This window comes from Nipponia nippon, unplaced genomic scaffold (genome assembly GCF_047370975.1).
Source record: "Nipponia nippon isolate SJK-2023a ecotype South Korea unplaced genomic scaffold, ASM4737097v1 scaffold_7, whole genome shotgun sequence".
In the NCBI taxonomy this organism is placed as follows: Eukaryota; Metazoa; Chordata; class Aves; order Pelecaniformes; family Threskiornithidae; genus Nipponia; species Nipponia nippon.
The window spans coordinates 2,012,296-2,027,364 of record NW_028262391.1 but is presented as its reverse complement, the minus strand read 5'-3'; positions in this window follow the sequence as shown (position 1 = coordinate 2,027,364).

Here is a 15,069-nt window from a genome sequence, read left to right as displayed (position 1 = left end):
AGGAAAATTATTTTTTTAGCAAAGCGGACGTTTCCACAAAAAAAAAAACCAAACAAGTTTATGTTGGAAAGCATTCAATTTCAGATGACCGACACCTTTTTGGAATATAAAAATTGAAAAACTTTTCAGAGAACATGCTCGTGAAGATTTTTTTTCAAACCAAGAGTTCGCTCCCCACCCCCAGGAGGAAATATAGCCTCCCAGCCAGCTGTTCTCACTGTTCAGGATGCATAAATATCAAAGCAAAACAGAAACATGAGCAGTATGGAAATACTCTCAAGGAACGACAGACTACCTAGTGGCCTAGTCTGCAACTGTAATTGTATGTTACAGTGAAACCCTCTTTCTAAATAGCCATTAAAAAAAAAGATTTAAAAGATGTACTGACAAACCAGAAAGGTCTTGTTCGTTCGCAGGCTTGAGGGCTACACAGCACTGCACCATATCAGGAGCAGCCTCCCTCACCTCTGAGGACACGCGGGACGTAGGCAGTGACTGAGCACCAGGATTAACGTGACACGGCAAAGTAGCAAAACGATACAAACACTGCGAAGGAAGAACTCCCCTCACTTGTTACTGATTAGACTTTGGAAAATACGGAAAATCAATATTGGTTCAAATTTTAAACTACGTTTCCTTTGTATTTGAAAGCATTATTTTTATGTATGTTGATAATAACCAAGATAAGCAATTCTGTGTGTTAGCAGCTACCTTAGAACATAACGAAACAGCCATTGTCCCTTTTCTGCTTCTAACCTAAATATACAGAGAAAGCACTGGGAAAAGGAAATGTTATTATTCCCACCTTGGAGTTGAAGAATTGAGACAGATAAGAACTGAGCAATTTTCCACCCTTAGAAGGGAAGTCTGTGGCAGAAACTGGGACAGAATGCAAATTTCTACAGCTATTCTCAAAACAGGTTTGTTGGCATAATTGTTTTTTGACTGCACAGGTTGCCAAAGAATCCTGAGGAACATTTATGGAAAGTGAACCTTAAATCTGTGCCATTCAGCTACGAGCCCTTTCATGTTAAGAAGGCGGATGAAGAGAGACTCTGTGCAGCTGACTTCAGAAAATCATAAAGAGGAAAAAGTGACAAAAGTCAATGGAGGAGAAGAACATATGATCCAAGCAAAGTGAAATGCAGTCACGGCAGATACCGTAAGCACAAACTGCAGCGTATGTATGGAAGACAATACCCAAGCACGGCTGGGTGGTCCGTTAGCAAAATATCAACTCAAGTCACTGAATTCAGCAATGTTACTGCAGCCAGCTAAAATCATTGCAATGCACCGATTAACGAGGGGAGGCCTAGACAGAGGGGAAAAAATGACATACAAATGCGTGGGGCTTTTGCTGATAAAGAACTCCTATAAATTCTGAGGGTCATACACTGATACAAAGACAAATACAACCCACACATGCACTGTTGGTACCCCGCTGAAATCAATGGGTTTCCACCCTCTGGTAGGGATACAGTTTCAAGACTGGGTGTGCAGAAATCCAAACGTATTGAGATTTTACTGAGGAAGGCCAAATTACAGGCTGACTGTGCTGCAGAGCACAGCCACAGTACTGATGGAGTTTGACCTTTTATTGACACCCACACCAGAAAAAAAACACAGTGCTTGATTCCAACCTTCAGATTCAGGACAAATAAATCTATTTTGTTAGGAGCAATTAGGTTAAGTATGGCACTTAAAGATGTGTCTCAAAGGACTGCTCATCCACAATTCTTTTATGTTTATGGGATACTAATAGTGGGTGCATTTGCAATTAGGGTTGCATTTTCCCAAGATTTTAAACAAAACACTAATATTTATATGCAACAAGCACGGCTCCATCTTTTGGTATAGTAATTCTGTTTTCATAAAGCAGCTGAGCTTCTCCCATCCTCCATATAACTTGTCCTATTTAACAACTTAGACAGAAGAGCTTTAAGAGGTAAAAATCACTAGTTTATATTTTTCTACTAATTTGTAAACTGCTCTTGCAAAGTAACAGCTTTTCCACTTTTAAAAGCAAGGAAGGGCTGCCTGGTTTGTGTGAAAGTCCCCATTAGCACGTGCCCTTCTGTAGAGAAGCAGCGGCTGCGTTTCCCCCACTGCAGCGGTAGGTCGTGCTGCAGTAACGCGGGGCAAGAGCGAGGGCTGCTCCTGCCCCACGGCCCGCCGGGAGCCCCGACCCCGCACCGCATGCAGATACGGAGGTGCGTCAGCCTGAGACACCTTCGTACAGCAGAGGCTGGCACCAATGCCACCAAAGAGACAAAAGATGTGCTCAAAAGAGAGAGTTCTGCAAGGATGAAGAACAACGAAGCTAAAGCAGCGATGGCTGCAGAGTATCGCTAGACAGACTGCTTCGCTCCTCTTTAGCTATGCTTTTCCCTGGATGCTTATTATTTTTCATCCCATTAAACAAAAGGATTGAGACAAAAGGCTAGCATACGCGCGTGTGTCTATATTTGTAGTGGCTGACTCAGATATGAGGGTGACGGGTGGCTTTGCTAGCTGCTGTGCGCTATCAGATCTTCCTTGCGTTGACTTTGCCAGCCTGATAGACTCAGCAGAGTTGCTCCCAGGATTTATTGGCGCAAGCAATGTCAGAATAAGACCCTGTGCACTTCTGCTACAGCCTGTAGCGAAAACATGATTTCCTATTTGGGAGTTACTAATCTATCACACATTAATTAATCGTATAGACTGTAGATAGAGCACGGTTGAACAAACTCGGTAGAGAGAGGAATCTGAAGCCACTCCAATACCCCGAGGGCTTCTCATAGCTCTGCCCTCCATACTAGGAAATGTCATTCTCTAAAGTAGGTCTTACATCTTTAGAAGACGAGCGTAGGGAAGAGCTCTCATCTGGGATATAGAGACAGTTTCAGGCAAAATAGCAAGAGCGGTTGCTCTAGTTTGATGAGGGTTTCCTCATTATGTTCCGTGCATTTCAAATGTGAGAGTTTGGGTTTGTAATGATATTGCACATCATCTTTGAGCCTCTGGGGGCTGGATGTAGGATTTCAGAAATAAATATATTAGCAGGAACAATTGCCACTTAGAAGGAAAAAAGTTATACTTTTCCTGATTGATAGCTTCTGTGTGCCACCTACAAAGGCTTGCGGTTCCCTGCTCTGGAGTTTCCCAGGCTCTGAGGTACTTCAATTAATTGCCATTTATATAACCAGTGCATCCCTTTCTCAGGGGCAATGAAAGCTCTGACTCAGGAGAAAGTCATCAGATCCCTTTCATCACTCAGGAGCAGGAGCAGTGACTAAAAAGCATAATATTTCATTTGGGTTTAGTCTCATCTCTGCAGCACATTGTAGCAGGCAGCTCTCTTGGCTGCCTAGTTTTTGTTTGCTGACTTCAGGAGTGTACTTCAAAAGCTCCCTGTCCTCCTAATGAAAATGCTACGCCTGTCTTTTATCATATCCTTTGTTCTGAGGTTTAGCCCACATTCCCAAATGGAAGATGAACAGTAGGAATACTTATTCGGCATGACAAAACAGTCATTGTGGTAGAAAAAAGTAGCATGTACCTAAGTGAAAGAAACTCCTAATAAACTGAGTGGACCTACTGAGATATGTTTTTCTCCTAACACAGTGCTCCTGCTCTAAAATAGAGAAAAGAGAAAGCAAAGAGCCATATAGAAAGGAAAGGCCCATCGGAGCCCGGCTCCAAGGAATCCCGTTGAATGGGGCTGGCGGTATGTGACGGGACGTGTGGTTCATCTGCTGCTGGTGAACGCTCTGCCCTCGGCTCTATAAACTTCATGCCCCAACTTTTTTGAGGTCAAAGGAAGATAGTAGCTAAAATGAGCTTTAAAGAAAAAAAAAGTGTTGGACCAAAAATATTCTGTATTTGTAAGGTGCTTTATTAAAAAAGCATTTCCTTGGCTGATTTCTGTCTGATCCAAAGAATTATTTTTGAGGTGTAATAGTGGGTTGTAGTAATATCTTCAGGATATATTTTTGAGTTTGAAAAGAAAAGGTTTTAATAAAAAGGCTGCAGTCTCAGGATTATTTATGTCACCCTATGATAAAAAAATTAGTATTTCTGTCTAGCAAGCTCAGTCTAGTCTTGGTGTTCTTCCTGGTGAGACTTACACAATACTCATACCTTCCGCCTAGGTCTGATTTCTTTACAAGTACTTTGGACTGGATTTGCATCAGCTAATTAGCCATTCCAGAACAGCACAGCAAGTACTTTTCAACCCTAATCTCTTTTTGTGTAACCTGTAGCGGCATTTAGTTGGAACAGAGCTCTCCCAGCTTTCCATGCAACTCTGAAGAGCTACTCATGCTCCATGTGCCGCTTGCTTCTTAAAATCCTGATGGACCTGGGTTCTGAGCTGCAGAGCCCCGGCAGGAGGAAGGCACACACCACCTCAAGCCCTCCCGAGTAAGTCTAGTTAGTAACTCATAGCTGTATGGCAGATGTAAAAAAAAAAAAAAAAAGGGGGCCTCATTTCAGGAGCATCGCTGGGCCTCAGCTCTAGGGAAAGGGCAGAGGCACAGCTCATCTGTTCTCTCTGCTTACGGGTTGTTCTCCCACGTAAGTCATCCAGTAAGCCAAACCCACTTCTCATATGAATCGAGTAACTATTTGCACACCAAGAATAAGAGTGAAATGACGGAGACTTTGCAGAAGTCCAAGCTAAGGCAACATGCCCATAGGTGCACGTACAAGTGTGATTGCTCTGTACCAATTCTATGCCAGCCTTTTCTCAGAAGGAGACCCTGTGCTCCCTGCAGCTCGGGCAGTACCTTCCCAGTACGCACACTAAGCTGTGATTTTGTCTGATACCCCAGAAATTCCCCTTCACTGGCTAGGATCCGTTGCCTTTTTCAGATACAACAGACTGCACAAAGCAAGGTACCAGTGCCTCTGCATGGCCGCATTCCCTGATTGCATTTATTTGCATTGCTGCTCCAGATAATTAGTGACAGCACCCTCTTTCAGTCTCACCTTCTGCATAGACCCACAGTAATTCACTCTTGTCTATGAACCTGCCTTACTGTTTTTCTCTTACTTCACAGCTGGCAACCTAAACTGGTCTCCAGCCTCAAAAAATCCTCTTATTTATAATCCGGTTGGCCTTAATCTACTAACTCAAGCTCACACTGAATGATTTGTAAAAGGTAGAAAACAATTTTTAGGCTTCCACAAGGAATATGAGCCATTTTGTTCCAGTTTCTTAATTTATCTGTATCAAGACCACAGATCTCTGTGGGTCTGAGCAGGTTACAGATCCCTGGTATGCACACACATCTTTTAACCTGAAGTGTCTCCGGCTTAAAGAAATTTATCTCTCTCACTTGTTCATTTTACTACTTGGCTTCAATCAAAACTATCTCCACTGAAGTCATTCTACAGATTTCATTTCTCTACTTAAACACACCATCTATCCTCACTTGTACCACCTCCCTCCTCCTACTCATTTAAATGGGCTGTTATACCAGGGTAGATTAATGTCACAGTCGTCTCCCTTGATTTAAATGGTGTTTGATTATATCTGTCAGGATATACTTCTCTCTAAGTATGTGTTCTTGCCTGATGTGTTAATCTGATGGAGTAAATGGACCTAGAGACATGACCTAATCGTTGCACAACATTAAATAGTTAAGGCAAGGTTCAGGCCTCCAGGTACAGACTTGTATTGGTAATCCCCGCAGGCGGTGGAAAACGTGCCAGGTTTTGATGATATAATGGCCAAAACACAAAAGGAAAATAGCATTCTCCAAGCATGAGGTAGTCAGCAAATACCACTTTTTCTACATTTTTACATCTCTTTTTTTCCCCCGTTCCCCCTCTTTTTTTTGAGGCAGTGGGACATCAGCCATGAAAGCTGCTTTTCTTGGACCTCAGAAGGAAAATTACATTTTCGCCCTATGGCCAGTCTCTCCCTTTCCAACACTCCCCTCGGTAAGGAGAGCTGGATGGTTCATGTCACCTCCTTCAGCACAGATAGCTTCAAGATGAGGTGAAAAAGAAGAGTAAGACATTGGGGAAGGGAAAAGCCCATGGAAACAAAGCAAGGTCTCGTGTTTTAAGCCAGACCTTACTGGAGAGGATCTGGACCCTCCTTCAGGGTTGCACCTTTTTCTGAGGTGCAGTGTAGACTCCTTGAGACCTTACCAGTCTTCGATCATAAGTAGATACTGATTTTATACCAACTTCATCAGCAGGGTTGTCCAGTCCAAGATTACATTTCCTATGGGAGAATCTCTGAAGAGGTGGTAGAATTCTCTCATTTTCTGGGAACTCCATAAATTTGGGAGTTCATTTTAATTCCAAACTGGAAAACATAACTTCGATTAGGAGAGGAATAAAACTTCAATAACTTTTTTAACATTCTATTTTTGTTTTTTCTTAAATAATAATTGAAATAACATTTTGATATTATCAGTTTCAGATTAAAACAATCACAATTAAAATATTGAAACAGACTAATGATCTTATTGAGGGGTTTTTTGACATATTTCGCCTATCTAGCATTTTAATCAAAGTGAAACCAAAGAAGTTTTGATCTAGTTAAAAAATAATTTTAGTAAGAAAAATTTAGAAAATTCATGGAGAAATTGTTCTGGGAACATGAGTAGGGACTCGACACCATTAAAACCTGCAAGTTTTAAAGAAAAGCCCAAAATCAAATTAAAGCCAAAGCAACACCCACTGTACTCCTTTTGGATTAGTTCTCTTGGGACAAGAGTCTTATCTTTCTTACATCTTTCTTTCCCTTGGAACAAGAGTCTTATCTTTCTTATATCTTTCTCTCTCATGATGCTCACTTCCTATCAGAGACGTACCCCTACCACAGCTCTGTTACACACTTCCATGTCTGTGGCTGTCCTTCGGGTTACTGCAGCCCTTACCTTCACACAAGAATTCCTGGGATCATTAATATTGGCCTTTGTTTTCTGCACCTCAGCCCAGGGCCAAATCCACTGTAAAGTCCCCTACTCAAAACTGCTGCATCACAGTCAGATTTGTGCTTTATACAGAAAAAGAAGGAAATAACACGGAGAACAGACTTCTCGCCTGAAACGAATACATCAGATAGGGATGAAAATCTTCTCTGCCAAAAAAAAATCTTTCCTCAGCAACCTCGATTTGTGATAGGTCACAAACGAAGAAACAAAGGAAACGTTGAACAGATAGATGATGCCATGAAGGCTTCCTAACAATGCTAGATGCACTAATTTTTTTCTTAGCTGCAATTTTATGACTAAGCATAACACTTCTTATGAGTGATAGTGGAAAAGAACCATAAAGCTGACAGCGTAATGTACGATTGTGGTCCAAGAGACTGGGAGATAAATACATGAGAAGAGAAGAAAGCTAGTCTGGGGAGGAATTGTTCTAGAGCTCTGCGGTAAGGGACTTGTTAAACAGTTTTGTTGCAGTTACACCCAATATTGGGTGTACATACTATGGAAGTAACCATGATAACAGCTTCATATTTCTCTAGCACCTTCCTTCTAGATGGATCATTATTTATATGGCACTCGGATGTGGGCTAGATGTCCCCTATAGGAATTTATAATCTCATTTTATTCATGATGTTCAGTTACTGTGGTGAAAAGAGACATTTATATCTAGAGACAGACAAGCAGTTAGAGTAGCAAACAACGGGGAAACGCAGTGCAAGAAAAAGAAGCCAAAAATCAGGATCCCGGAGGCTTTATTCACTGAGAAGTTTGGGATGACTTTGTCCAGCTACAAAGAACAGTTACTTTGGGGTGATGGTATGTCACGTTACACTTGATATCAGTACAAATCCTTCCTCTGCATATTTGTTATGTTCATACTCGTTCCTCATATTCATATGCATTGGATCAAGCCTGCTCCAGGGGACAGCAACTTTCACAGCAATGCAGGACTGTAGTTATCCGTACACCAAATCAAAGGATACCGACAACATCAGACCACAGAACACTTACCCCCAGTCCAACCCTGGAGAACAAGACAGTTCAGCAGAAGTGGGAGGACAGGTGGACCTGTTGTGGAGTCCACACTGCAGCTGAGTAAATGCCACCAGGGAGTCAAGATGCACTGATCACTAAAGGAGGTAGTCCCAAGCCACAGCTGGCCAGTTCTGCCACCTGTCTGCAGCCCTCCTGGCTGAGCCCGGGCCCCTTGGCAGTCCACGTATGAGAAGAGTGCACAGATCCCAGGGGAGAGCCCAGCAACAAACACCCTTCTCCAAAATCATTCATGAATTATACAAGGGAAGAGAAAGAAGTGATATTGCACCTAACATGCATTGCTATTCCCAGCCCTTGACCTCTTGTTTTACATTTCATCACTCACAATATCAAGGCTTCCCAAAGCCACCTGCAACAGAGTACAAATAAAATGTTTCCTCTTCTCTGTCTCCTGAAATTAGTTATTTTTTAACCAGAAGGTTTATTGATGGTATAAGCATGAGAGAAAGAGCTACTCCTAATTACATCCCTATAAACAAAGGAGGAAAAACACATGGAATTAGAAGGGCTAGAAAGGAGGTTTGGGAAGGATCCTCCTCTCTACTAAGAGAAGCTTAAAGGTAATAGGAAAAGTATTGAGAGAGAAAACCCTCTAGCAACAGGAGTAGCAGTGATTCCCCACTCATTCTGCATGTGTTAGATTTGACGATGGTATGCAAGAGCCCACTTGTCCATCAACTCTTTTCGTGATCATCAGTCCATCATGGTAATGGGATAGGGGTATTTGCAAGGCTGACAGACAGCAATGATTTCTGGTTCACGAATCAGACTTAGCATTAATTACTTTCTGTTATCCTCACAGAACGCCCCTACAAAGATATTTTATTATCCCCTCTGCCAAATCACCATCCTACTCCCTCCAACCCTTAGTCCTTTCATACACTGCTGAGGCAGCTAACCAGACAGGCCCCCTGTAGCCAGTACTACATCGTCAATGCACACATATAATGAGCCACTCACAGGCATGGTATTACTCATGAACATGACCTATACCTATTTTGACAAAATCCACAGAGAAAAAAAGAGATTGTAGTTACTATGCAGCTAGAAAATGTTTTTCAACTAAAATGAGATTGCGTGACTCATGTAAGCCAAAACACTTTTTCCTGAACTACGTTCTAATATTGTTCGTTACACAAGCATTGATTGTGTACACAAGATAATAAATGTTGGGAGAAAGTTTTTAGAATTGTTCATCTAGAATGAAAGGTGGATGTTTCCTAATCAAAATAACTGTGCATAAACGAATGAAAAGAAAACAAACCCAGCCATTATCCACACTCGTCTCCATGAACAAAGTGTTAGGCTGAGCCAAGCACTGGTATCAATTTTCTTTGCTTAATGAAAAGGTTTTCTGAGATGTAGTCCTTTCTGCTTCACTGTGGATCGACAATACATTCTGACCTAATGGATGCTGATTACTGTTTCCATTATGCAAGGCTGACAGAAGCAATATTTCTTCAAACCACAACCTGTTGTTGAGCACAGAGCTATTGTAGTGTGGCTCTGTGCTACAAAGGCCTTTTCATATCACATGTTCCTCATCTGCTTTGAACCGCCAGACGTCCTCTCACGTGGCAATGGGAAGACCTGTGAGGCTGTCCTGCCATCGCAGCTGGGATATCATCACTCAGGAGAAAAAACAGAACCATCTGGACGTCTTGGTTCAACATGAAAACCAGATGAGACACATACAACATTTCAGTTCTCTAAATTTAAAGACAAAAATGAAGTAAGCACCACAAGCGGGAGATTAACTGGGTGGGAAGTCCTTAGCTCCTCCTGATCTCCCTAAGGCTTCAACTGAGCACTACCAGAACTGGCAGAAGAAACCACATCCTTCTTGCAAAACAGAAAAGAAAAATTTAAACAGTATTACTGTGTACGTCTTGTATCTACCCAACAGCTATTTCTATTTGGAGGCTTTGAGAATTTACCGAAGCAGAGGCAGAGCCTGGGCTGCCCGAGCCAGGCCTGTGCTCATAGGCATTACATACAGCCCTGCCACCGGCTCCTCTCAAAGCAGCTTCTATACTTGGTGCTTTCTTTGTATTTGTTGATCACTTACATCGGTGATCTTTTCACTATTTACCTTTCATAGCCTAACAGCTAAGGCCACTTCTTCCAAGCTCCGATAGCACACTAGACACTCATTTTGCTAGGCGCGCTACGGGCTGCATTTCCCAAGGGGAGCTTCAGATGTCCCTTCCCACCACATCAGCCTGGTCAACGCAGGGCGCAGTTAATCTCATGAGACGGTCTGAAGTAGGAAGCCAGCATGCTGGTGTCTGACATGCTGTGCCCTTGCCAAGGGTTAAATAGCAATGTGTCCTGGGCACCAGGAGGGGTGGGAAATGAGGAAGAAGTGCTAAAGTTACAAGCATATAGAATGGCTTTGAAGAAAAATTAAACGTGGAAAGCTCAGTGGGAGAGGCAGAAGAAAGCGTATTCAACTGGGGAGCAGAGTATCCACCACCTCCCGTGTCTGAGCGGCACTGCGGGAGCTGCTCCGAGGTTACACTGTGCTTTACCTCCCTCTTCGTTTCAGCATCGCTGTGCAGGGCAGCCATTTCAGGAGAGACCCTCCTGAGCGCCTTGCTTTGCCCATGCAATCAGTGTCGCTATGGTTTGTGGGAACCCTCAATGTCCTCTAAATTAGATGCATCCGTGCTAAGCCAGCTGTGAAACACGCTTGTGCCTGCAGAGCCTCAGGAAAAACAACAACAACAACAACAAAAAAAACCAACAAAACTCCACCAAAATGAAAAGAGGCCTTTTCCAAAAAATATTAAAGGAGAACTAACATGGTTTTCACATGCTGGGTGGGGAGCCCTGAGTCAGCGCGAGGAAGTGGTTCTCTCCCTGCACCACCTCAAACCACTCTTGGCTGTACCGAGCCTCTGAGCAAATCTCCTCCCAGAGAGAACAAACTAACCGCTGAAATATCTTCCTGTCTTTTTGGTGCATGCACTTGCTCCCCGTTGGGCTTATATTCACTCCAGCTATCTGCTATCAGAAAAACGTTGCAGCAAGTGGCAGGGCACTGCCGGCGCTGGAGAGCATTGCCTGGACCCTGTTTCCGCGTGCCGGGCAGCAGACCCCTCGCCCGTCGGTCACCAGCTCTCTCCAGTCTCTGCTGGCCCTGAGAAGAGCAAAACTTCTGCGATTGCTTGGAGGATTTCTCCCTGCACTTCTGTTGTGTCCAGGGCTTCATCTGCCAAATGGTGGGTTGCTGGGTGACTGGGATTTTGTTAAGCTGCACCGAGAGCAAAACCATTTGTTGCTTTTAAAATAACAAATAGAAGGACAGGGGGGAAAAAAACCCCAACAGAATATTGTTGGATATGATTATTCCACAGGAACCTAATTGCTGGCATGGTGCCACCAAAGGCACAGCAACATGTGAAAAGCCAAACACCAATCAATTGCCAGCAAAAAGTCATTGCTTGTGTGCTCGTGTTTTTATTTTTCTGGGGACCAAAGGGGACATATATAGAGTTCTACTGCTCCACGAACTACAAGTTTTCACACCAGGTTGATATTGCAGGTAATCCACTTCTACGCTAGTGAAAATACACTGCTGTGCTAAACCCCCAACACAAGCGACTCATGCTTTTCTACAACTCCACACAGCGGGCAGCTACAGAGAGGACAGTACTCAGCCTGTGCCACTCAGTGCGAAATACTCCCATTGCCCCACATCTCTCTCGGCTTTCTCTGAAGACACCGGGTGCATCTTCCCCCCTTGGCACCTCCGCTGGGTACCTGCAGCCAGGCAGCGTGACTCCTGCCCAGGGCCCAGCACCCAGCTCGGGCACTCAGGGGCCAACCCTCGCTTGTCGGTCAAGCCCGAGGTGGAGGGGTTTGCCTAAATGGTACCGTAGTGGTCTCCTGAAAAGCCACCTAATGGCACTGATGATCAGCGGGACAATGTCCAGTCTACAGAGGTTTCCTACTCAAACTACAAAAGGTGGAAAAGGAAACAGATGAAGTGACCTCTTTAAAATCAAGCAGAGGCACGAGTAAAACCACAACTCTCTCAAGCTCTGTGCCACAGATTTATTGTTGGAGCCACAGACCACAGCACTAAGAAGTTGCTTGACTTCAAAAGCCTGTGTGGGTGAATGAGAGCAGCAACTCTTTCTAATTCCCTTTTGCTATGCAAGATAATCCTGGTATCTCTCTCACATCCTCGATGCATCCTGTCACTTGGCTGGCTTCCCCGCACAGGATACTTCTGATTATCTGTTCAGCACCTTACCTGACGCACAGGACAAATAGTTTGGGTTGTGAATTATTCAGAGTGCCGTACATGGTGCGTATGAATTTTGTTTGCTGTTCTTGAGCTACTGAGACCAATGCTGTGTAGGAAACAGCTATGGACACATGCCTAGTGGATAACTATGCCTTGCCATCACTCTGCAAAACCGTACTCTCTTCTAAACCTGATTGATTGTGGCTCATGTAACGTGGATGCCTTTGCCAATGGAAACTGTGCTCACAAAACAGTTCCATAAGACATGCAGCCACACTGGCATTTGCATATTTGTATGCTTCATTTAAAAGGGTTTGCTATGTGTTGTGGCTTATTTTCCAGGCAAGGGTAAGTCATATTTTCCCAGCTCTTCAATTTGTAGCAACTTCACTCTCCTTCAATTACCTCCAGTTTGCCGTGAACACTGCTGCTGCAATCCTTTTCCATTTAGATGAACAAATAAGTCGCACAGCCCCTTGGAAACTGTTACCACAGGTACTCAGGAAATAGCTGGCAAGAAGAATGCTGTGGTTCATATTCCCCCAGGGCAAGCACAAGATTGGCACAGTGCAAAACCAAGCCAAAAAAATTCATAAATACAGATGAAAAGAAAATTCAGCATAATCCTTCTCCAAAGCCGATCCTTAGTGAATCTCTGAGATGACAGGCTGAGTACATGCCTGCCTTTTTGCTGACATTATAATGGCTGATAAGACTTTGGCAAATGAGTAGCAGGAAATGATCAAGTGAAACAGCTTGTGCCTCCTTAGCTGTGCCTCCAGTTGCATCTCACATAACCTTAGCAGGAAACTTCACCACCTGAAAGCAGCTCTGCAGCAGCCTCAGAAACAGAGCTGGGGAGACCCCCGCACCAACAGAGGATACTGGTTCATGGAAGCAATAACGCTGTGCAGAAAGATGTTGATTATGGTAACAAGACAAATCAGGAAAGCGTATAGCAGCAACACAGTGAGCATCTTGTCTGCTAGGTGCCAGCAACCCACCTGCCAGGCTGACTGCCCACCGATCTGGGAGCCCTGCCTTCCAAAATCCTATTTTGTTTCGTTTCTTTGCAAATTAGGCTGTAGCTCCCGGGTACCGAACACTGCCTGGTCTCTGGTTATGCAGAGGAGTTTCCCCAGCACTTCACAGCAGTCTGTTTTCTCACTTTTTTCCTACATGCTGGTTTCAAACAGGAATGTCAGCTTCTAGCCAGGTTTATTTCTAACAATAACAGCCAGATCCTCATTTGCTATAGATGTCTCTATCTCCGTAGAAAATAAGGCCAACACCTGACTAAAGGTGTACCAGGTTGGGTTTCAGGGAGCCGTATGATCTGACTTCCACTTCAGCTCCAGCCAGGGCAGGATTTGGGGATCTTGGGGTAGAAACCATACATTCAAATTTCCTTCAATATGGCGCTTGACTTTTAACCTTCTGTGAATATCCAAGCACTCTCAGACTGCATGATCTTTTGTCACATATTGCTTTAAATATCTACTGCTTGCCATTTCCTCTTTTGGGTCTGTGTAAAAACATTTCTAATGATGCTACCCAAAAAGCAAGTTAGTACAAACCTATACGAGCCTATTAGCTTCCAAGTGGTCACGCTGACTTCAATGGAAAGGCTCCAGCTGGCTTCATGGGAAGCTGAATCAGGTCAGTAACGAAGGTTGCAAATTCAGGTTCGGTTCAGTCACACAAAAGTTCAGAGACTTATCTAGATCTGTTGAACATGTGAAATCACCAAGACTTTTGCACTTTGCAAGGGCAAATGCTACCATAAAAGTCTTCAAAATGAAGATACCGCAAGACTAAGCCTTCGCACGGCACTGCCGCTATGCTGAGAATTGAAACAAGAAAGGCAAAAAAGGGGGTATTTGGTATAGAAGTGAACACAATCTCAAAAAGGGGGATTTTTTTTTTTTTCCTTTCCTGGATGCCCATCTTTATTTCGCTTCCTTTATGGCATTGGCTCTTTTCATCTGGAGAAACAGTATGCTCCTCACTGCTTTCTCAGGTGCTAGCCTTGGTCCAAATTACGATCTTAACCACATATATTATTAGTTATGTGTCTATTGCGATCAGCTCCTCTCCTCAACAAAAGGCTTCTGCTCCCTTATTAACAATATTTCATCGCTGCACAGATAGATGTGGAATGACAAAGGCATATGAAATAATGAACAACGCAATGAAAGCCCTTTGGATTTTCCTATTTTACCCATAGTACAGGACAAGAATAAGGAGACATTTCATGAAATTAGAAAGGCTGCAAAGGCTGATACGGATTAAAAGAAAGACTTTTCCTCTTTGAACATAGTTTATAACCAGCCTGTGAAATTAACTGCTGCCTACTCAGAGCTGAGGAAGAATGAGATCGTATTTTCTGTGTCCTTCTTTAATGTGGGATCTAGCGATATTCATATCCTCAAAGCACATTTTGAAATAAAGAAATAAGGTAACATCTTAGTTAAAAGAAAAGATGAAACGGAAGGTACTGGTCTGCACAAGGCCCTTACGGGAGCTGTTGGTTGTTGGCTGGCTGGATTAGCCTTAACAACGCTCTTAAGAGAAGGAGGCTCAGAATAAGGCGCTTGAAAAGCAGATGGGGGTAAGAAAGCTAACGAAGAAAAGGGAGAGGCCAAGGAAGGAAGGGTGAGACGCAGAGTCAACATGCTGAAGACCTTCAGAAGACCGGGTGGACTTCTGAAGTAGGATGGGCAGTTCTGTCTATCCCACAGCGGGAACGATGTTTGGGGCAAGTCAGCAACGCCTTGCCGAACGGGGGCACGTCAGGAGCCGTGGGCACAGGGGCACTGAGCT